Genomic DNA, 8,955 nt, shown 5'->3' with positions numbered 1-8,955 from the left:
TTTATTCTGTCGTAAATAAAGATGGCATGTATTCACTTTTCTAATAGCAAAGCTCGTATCTGTATGAAACAGGCGGCACTCAGTGAGCTATATGGGCTAATATCCTACTGCTGTATGGGGTAGCAGTTCTGGAAATGTGATGCCATTCCATTCTAAACACTGACTATGTTCTCTATTGACAGAATCTCTTCTGTTCAACCATATATTTTGTGTCCCCTGTCAATTCTACTTTAATTACCAAAGTGAATGAGGTTCTATGGTCTGTTAGTTCAACATATGCAGATTTTCCCCATAGTGTTGCATATAAACCTGTTTGGTTCTTCAGACACAGAACAATAGGGGGGGGGGGGGAGAATCCAAACGAACAACATCACTAAGCCGTGTAGACTCATGAATGACACTGTGGATTTTCCCACAGATTATTCTACTTCAGTTCCAGGCAAGACCAGATGCAGCCTGTGTTCCCCAAGACTGATTCGTTCCCCTCACTAGGTTGATATCCTGAGTGCATTTCAGCACCTGCTTCCGGAGCGCCACTCCTCTCCTGCTCTGTGGAGAAGGCCCTTGTCAAGCCAGTCCATTGGAAGCCGAGTACAATGGAAGTGTGTCTGTCAGGCTACATTACACCAGGACGACAGTGACGGACAGCCCCGGGGCCCAAGTCAGAGCTGTCGCTCCCCTCCCACCTTCCTCCTCCAAGAGCCTCTGCTATGAAAAGAACTATGTAAGCAACAGTTACCCCCAACCCTCTCTCTCTCTCTTGTTCACTCTCGCCCTTCCTCCTGTCTTTTTCTCTTTCCCCCTTCCTCCCTCGTCCCGCTGAGGCGTTTGGGTCGTGTCCAATTAAGTTACTGAGTAGGGTTATCCATCTCATTACATAATTAAGCAAAGATCCTCCTAATACACCATATAAAGACATTAGGCCTACAGTGTCATGATAACGTTAAGCACTGCCCCTGCCTAACCCCTTTCCCCACCTCTATATATGCTGAACAAAAATATAGACGCAACAATCAACAATTTAAATGATTTTACTGAGTTACAGTTCATATAAGGAAATCAGTCAATTGAAATAAATTCATTAGGCCCTAATCTATGGGTTTCAGGGGGCGCAGCCATGGGGTGAGCCTGGGAGGGCATAGGCCCACCCACTGGGGAGCCAGGCTCAGCCAATCAGAATGAGTTTTTCCCCACAAAAGGGCTTTATTACAGACTGCAATGTATTATTTATTCTGCGGTGTCTGAGGGAATGTATACTAGTGTGACCTAAAAATTGTATAACAATAGTTCCCCCATTTTGGCTATTATTCGACTCTTCAGATTGGCTATACATTCATGGCTCAAAATTGATCAGAATTATAAGGTTGTCTGTTTTTGTATATTTGTGTACTAGCACATAATACTGATAAGATGTGTTATGTTTTGGTGTGTGATTATTTTATTAAACAAATGGAAAAAGCCTCTTGCAGTGGCAAGACATGCATATGAGGTAATTCCAGCATGGTTTTAGACTAGGGAATCTGCTCCATTGTTTAGATGCTTTGGGTTTGGATGATGGATCCTTTCCAAATGCAACTCATCCAAAGGCCTCGTTCAATCTGCCAGCTTGGTCACAAATGGTCCCCCCAGCAGGATCATGGCACAGCTACACTGCATCTACAGTTCTGTGTGGAGTGTGTACAGTATGTGCTGTGAATAGCATTCAGGCAGAGTTATGTCCACTCCACTCTGCAGCAACACTGCTCACTGCCCACACCCTGTCCCTTTTTCCTTCTCCTTTCCCAATTTGTAAGCCAGCGTCTGAGTAAGACATTGATAAGATGGATTAAAGTCATACATTATGGGTTGGTGTGATGTAATCAAATAATTGTATATCAAGCACTATGGGCGGCAGGTAGCTTAGTGGGTAAGAGCGTTGTGCCAGTAACTGAAAGGTCGCTGGTTCTAATCCCCGAACCGACTAGGTGAAAAATCTGTCGATGTGCCCTTGAGCAAGGCACTTAACCGTAATTGCTCCTGTAAGTCACTCTGGATAAGAGCGTCTGCTAAATGACTAAAAATGTAAAAATGTAAAATATTAAGAGCAGGAGACCTACATCATTGGATAGTAGTAATTTATCCAAACGAGTGCTTTGAGGGTAATTTAAATGCTGTGTAACAGACAGAAACAAAGATGGCAGAGCCCCACCTGTTTTGAGCCCAAACTGTTTAGGAGAAAATATATATCTATATATACAGTACCAGTCAAAAGTTTGAACATACCTACTCATTCCAGGGTTTTTCTTAATTTTTACTATTTTCTACATTGTAGAATAATAGTGAGGACATCAAAACTATGAAATAACACATATAGGAATCATGTAGTAACCAGAAAAGTGTTAAACAAATCAAAATATGTTTTATATAGACATCCTTTGCCTTGATGACTGCTTTGCACACTCTTGACATTCTCTCAACCAGCTTCATGAGGTAGTCACCTGGAATGCATTTCAATTAACAGGTGTGCTTTGTTAAAAGTTAATTTGTGGAATTTCTTTCCTTAATGCGTTTCAGCCAATCAGTTGTGTTGTGACATGGTAGGGGTGTTATACAAAAGATAGCCCTATTTGGTAAAAGACCAAGTCCATATTATGGCAAGAACAGCTCAAATAAGCAAAGAGAAACGACAGTCCATCATTACTTTAAGACATGAAGGTCAGTCAATCTGGAAAATTTCAAGAACTTTGAAAGTTTCTTCAAGTGCAGTCGCAAAAACCATCAAGCACTATGATGAAACTGGCTCTCATGAGGACCGCCAGAGGAAAGGAAGACCCAGAGTTACCTCTGCTGCAGAGGATATGTTCATTAGAGTTACCAGCCTCAGATTGCAGCCCAAATAAATGCTTCACAGAGTTCAAATAAGACAGATCTCAACATCAACTGTTCAGAGGAGACCGCGTGAATCAGGCCTTCATGAGTCAAGTCGACAATCTACTGGCAAATCCTTGTCATATGAAGAGAAATTATAGATAAAACGTATCGGTGCTCATCGGCCATTGGACATAAACATTACACAACAAGTTGGAAATCGCAAATTCAACAATGAGTGGCTAACTGCAAGCTTTGCAAAGCAATCACTAGCCTGCTATTAATGTGGAAAGGGTGTGTGGTCTAAGTCTGGGTTTAAGGGTCTCTTTTCCAAGCTTAAAAGGATAAACATTCACTCGCAACACACCATAGGCTAGAAAAGGTTGAATACATTGGCCATGCTGTCAATCCAGCATGACTTCTGCCGCGTTCAAAACAACTGGAAACTCGGAACTGGGAAATCTCAGACTGAGTTCAAGACAACTGGGAACTCAGGAAAAAAAACTAGCTCCAACTGGGAAAATACGTTTTGAACGGTCATTCAACTCGGAATTCCAGGTTGGGAACTGGGGCCTCTTGCTAGAGCTCTGACCTGAAAATCACTGACGTCATGATTCGACCTTGCTTTTTTCAGAGTTCACAGTTGTCTTTGTGGTGGAAATTACCACCAGGGACACCTGAAGTGAATCTTAAATGAATCATTCTTTATTATCAGCAAGCTGGAGAGGTTCCAACAAACTTAATGCGCCATAGTACACGTCGGTCGGGAGCTCGGTCTGGAGCTCGGCCGGGGCAGTCCTGTGAGTTCTCTTATATACTGCTTACACAGACAAGTTATATTTGCATGATTTAGCTTATTCATAATTAATTCATCATCATTAATGTTTGGTTCATGCATGTGACCGACCAATACCTCACGAGGCTTCTTCTCCAAGATGAGACATTGAAACTGAGACACCCCTTTCGGTTAGCAAAACAATATTCTGGGTGTACTGCCAAATTGCTTATACTGATAGTGAGGATTCCTCCCAGGCACGATCAATCAGTCACCTGCATGAACCCAGTCGAAGAGGTTATTAGAAAAGTACAAACATAAAAATGTCCTTCACATTCCCTCCTCTTATCACTCTGTGATAATTATCGTACAATTTTAAAGTAAGTATTAGATTATAGCTTCTATCAAAAGAAGGTTCTATACTTCTATTAAAGTAAGCAAAATCAATGCATAAAACCAGACACTTCATCCTTTCAAACCCTTCACTCTGGGTTGTACAATCTAAAATACACACAAGGGATCTGTAGACTCATTGTTTCCATAGTTCTTACCTATAAAAATTGCAGTAGAATGCTTTAACTTAAGACCTTCACTTCATACATATGCTTCATTCCACAATTTCATTTATGGATTCTGGCAATGACATTTCAGCTGGAGCTTTTGTCGCGAGTGGCATGTTAATGACAGATTGGTATCTCAATGCATTTGTTGTCTAAATTACTATACATTTCGCAGTGTGCAGACCTCCACGCTCAACCTGATACCACAAATAAACAATTTTGGACAAGCCTAAATCAATTACGGGCACGGTTGACCTTCCCCCTCCTCCCTGGCACACATTCTTCTGGCGTTTCTTCATTTTCTTCTTCAGATAGTGTTTCAGTTCGTCCTCCCAATGGCACATGTTCAAAGTGGATTGCCCTTGATAATGTCCCGATTTCAATATCTGGGGAATAATCTGATTTTCCCAAGCAGACAAATCTCTCACCTGAGCCGCCACCATCCTTTATGGTCCATTATGTCTTGTCCATTTTCCAACCAGTACATCAGCAGCATGAGAGAAGTTTGGATGGGATCTCTCTCCATGCTCACTCCACATGGACTCATGTCGCACTCCTGAGAGAGAAAAGGCATGAGAGAAAAGACAGTTGATAGATTCGACTGGATGCCGTGCACAGGTTGCTGTCTCGGACTCAGGTTTCAGGTAGAAGTGGTGAAGGACCATAGTGAATGCCATTGTCGCTATTACTTCAGCCGGTTAGAGGGGGTGAGGCTCACACTGTTCTTGGTCGAATTATCCCTTCCATGCATCTGGTCACCTTCGCCATAACCTCGAGAGAGGACAGACCAGAACAACAGTTTAGTTTAGGGCATTTCTGATTCAGGAAATCCAGACAAATTCACTGTATGACATTTACATTTTAGTCATTTAGTAGACGCTCTTATCCAGAGACTTACAGTTAGTGAGTGCATACATTTTATATTTATTTTTCATACTGACAAATGATTACCTCTACCAATATTCTTAATACAAATGTCAAATACAAATGTCAAAGAGAATAACAACACACAGTTTAAACAATTTTTGCAAATTGGCTTATACTCCCCTATCATCTTGGCGATCTCACCGCAGACTTACAGGGTCAGGGAGTTACAGAGCTAATCCTTAGGCGGAAATCCCGACCATCCAGCAGACCCAATCTGGTGAGATTTTGTATTGAAGCAAGACAAAAACAAAACACACAAAACAAACAACAACAACAACAACAACAATACACTTCTTCCCTTTTGACACATGACTCACATCGTGATTCATGCGTCCAAAAAAACAACAACACTGCCGGTTAAATCAAATAACAAAGAAAACTAGATTTACAACCCTTGATAACTCCATCTTAAAATAATTGTATCCCATAAAGTAATTCAAGGAATAGTAAAATAGACTAGAGACAGGCTTCCCTCATTCAGGGGCAGCGCTCTCTCTCTCTCTCTCCTTGTGGTTTGAATCACACATAGGGCTATTGATACATTTATAAACTTCTTCCTAATTATCAGTGATTACATATTACATTTAAATCTCACCCAATGTCTCTAGCCTTTCTAGTGAGGGTGATCAGGCCCCACCAGAAAGTCAGAACAGAGGTCAGAGGTCATTCAACCCCATTAAGTGAGTGTTTATTTCCCTGTACTTCAGACTCATTATTTAAAGATATTTCAAACATTTAGTGTACGAGGTTTACATTGGGTTTTTCAGTACATTTCTTATCAAGGTAATTTACATGTGTACAACCAAAACTCGGACAATAGATACTTCAGAAAATTTAATTTGTGTGCCCTTTAAGGTGCATCCTTTCTAACCTATGAAAAACCCACTAAAACCAAAATAAAAAGACCCCACGCAATAAAACACAGTATTAACACCACTAACAAATATTCATAACAGTTGGGTTGTGTGTGGGTGCTGGTGTGTGTGGTAAAATGTAGGGTAAAAACAAACAAAATGGCCAGGCCTTACTTAATTTGGAGCTCCTTTAACAGCCAGATTCGGGTACCTTTTATACTAACTGTTCTCCCAAGGCACCTGCCTCAGAAAGCATTTCAAAGGGAGAGAATCATTGGTAAACTCATCAGAAAACTTGGTAGTGGACATTCCATAAATCCTGGAATAAAGAAAATAAACATGTACTTAGTTTGCACTATGCCACATCTTAATCAGTCCTAAAAATTCTTAATCTTAATCGAGTTTACTGTGTGCAGGAAGTCTTGATAAAACCATGCGTATAGAGACTCATACTTCAGACACATCAGATTATACAGTATCCCGTTAAACGGAATAGGCACCTTCTAAAGTAAATAATCCCAGCGCCCCTTTATGTAATCTTATAATTTTGTCTTGTTGCATTTGTACGTTTTTTAAACCTTCTGAGAACGGACCAGGTTCTGAGAACATTTTTACTATGGTTCCCGGAAAGTTTTCATGGGAGGTTTCATTAGCAGTCCGAGAACATAAATTATAGGTTATTTGGAGGTTTTTGAATAACTTCCTTAAAACGTTCACTGAATGTTTCAATAAGACTTTTAAGAACACTGCTGGCTTATTTTGGTTCATTTCTTTTAACTCCAAGCACAAATAGGACACATTGAAATTATTTTCCTTAGGCATTAATCATGCAAACACATTTCTTTTTTATTGTGACACAGCATCAGTGAGATTTTAACTTATAATATTTTATTCTCTAGCCATTGAAGTAGTCCACTGTGCCACCAGGATGGCGCTAGCATGCCATGTTTTCTTATACAAAGCTGTTAATTGTAGTCTATTTAAACAGACCCCATTTCAAAGGAAACAAGCACTTATTAAGATCAGGTATGGCCAATTACTGGGCGCGGCCAACACACCTGAACACACCTAACAAGATAGAGGACAGAAAGAACTTTGTTGATGCAGAGAACAGAATGTATATATTTTTTAAATAACATTCTTAGAACGTTCTCTGAACGTTACTTAAGTTTTCTTGTGGTTGTTATGAAAAGTTTTCTCAACGTTCTCGGAACAATTTGAGAACGTGACTTTAAATAGAATTATGAGGAAACCTATAGGACGGATATAAGTACTGAAATTCACACAGAAGAACATTGTTTCTGAATGTTCTCTGAACTATTGGAGAACATTCCAAGAAAATTACGTTTTTTTGTAAAGTTTCTTAAATGTGCTGAGAATGTTCCAGAGCCAAGCAACTATCCTGCACCATTCCCAGAAAGTTGTGGGAAGGTTATATGCAAAATAACAATAGGACAACCACGCTCTCACCAAGCTCTAACAAACATATGGTTCTCAGAACGTTATGTGCTAGCTGGGTGGTATATGGGCCACAGTGTCAGGTAAGATCATGATAAAGATTAAAAACGTACTGTTACTTCTGTTGTGGTAATAGGGATGTTAAAGCGGAAATCAGCAGTAGAAACAATAACAAAGTGGTTCGCTAAAAAGTTGAGGGATGGGGCTGGAGAATTGTAATCACTCTCAAATTCATAGACAGAGCTATGGATGCAAGGATCATCCATGATATCAAAATTATAGTTTTAACCATGTTTTGAGGCTATACAGTGTTTATTTACATTTTCTTTGTTTACAAACGTTGGAGTAAAACGAGTTTATAAACAGATTCCTCCACAGCAAAGCACCCTTTACTGGCTCAAATAGCCGACCAATCAGCCTGTTACCAACCCTTAGTAAACTTTTGGAAAGAAGTGGTGTTTGACCAAATACAATGCTATTTCACATTAAACAAATTAACAACTGACTTTCAGCACGCTTATAGGGAAGGGCACTCAACATGTATGGCACTTGACTGATGACTGAAATAAATTGATAATAAGAAAATTGTTGTAGCTGTTTTGTTGGACTTACAGTTGAAGTCGGAAGTTTACATACACCTTAGCCAAATACAGTTGAAGACGGAAGTTTACATACACTTAGGTTGGAGTCATTCAAACTCGTTTTTCAACCAATCCATGCATTTCTTGTTAACAAACTATAGTTTTGGCAAGTCTGTTAAGACATCTACTTTGTGCATGACAAGTAATTTTTCCAACAATTGTTTACAGACAGATTATTTCACTTATAATTCACTGTATCACAATTCCAGTGGGTCAGAAGTTTACATACACTAAGTTGACTGTGCCTTTAAACAGCTTGGAATATTCCAGAAAATGATGTCATGGCTTTAGAAGCTTAAAATAGGCTAATTGACATCATTTGAGTCAATTGGAGATGTACCTGTGGATGTATTTCAAGGCCTACCTTCAAACTTAGTGCCTCTTTGCTTGACATAATGGGAAAATGAAAATAAATCAGCCAAGACCTCAGAAAATTTTTTGTAGACCTCCACAAGTCTGGTTCATCCTTGGGAGCAATTTCCAAATGATTTAAGGTACCACGTTCATCTGTACAAACAATAGTATGCAAGTATAAACACCATGGGACCACGCAGCCGTCATATCGCTCAGGAAGGAGACGCGTTCTGTCTCCTAGAGATGAACGTACTTTGGTGCGAAAAATGCAAATCAATCCCAGAACAACAGCAAAGGACCTTGTGAAGATGCTGGAGGAAACAGGTACAAAAGTATCTATAACCACAGTAAGACGAGTCCTATATCGACATAACCTGAAAAGCCGCTCAGCAAGGAAGAAGCGACTGCTCCAAAACCGCCATAAAAAAGCAAGACTACGATTTGCAACTGCACATGGGGACAAAGATTGTACTTTTTTGAGAAATGTCCTCTGGTCTTATGAAACAAAAATAGAACTGTTTAGCTATAATGACCATCGT

This window comes from Coregonus lavaretus (genome assembly GCF_964263955.1).
Source record: "Coregonus lavaretus genome assembly, chromosome: 31".
Classification (NCBI taxonomy): Eukaryota; Metazoa; Chordata; class Actinopteri; order Salmoniformes; family Salmonidae; genus Coregonus; species Coregonus lavaretus.
The sequence above is the reverse complement of the archived record's forward strand: the minus strand, read 5'-3'. Positions refer to the sequence as shown.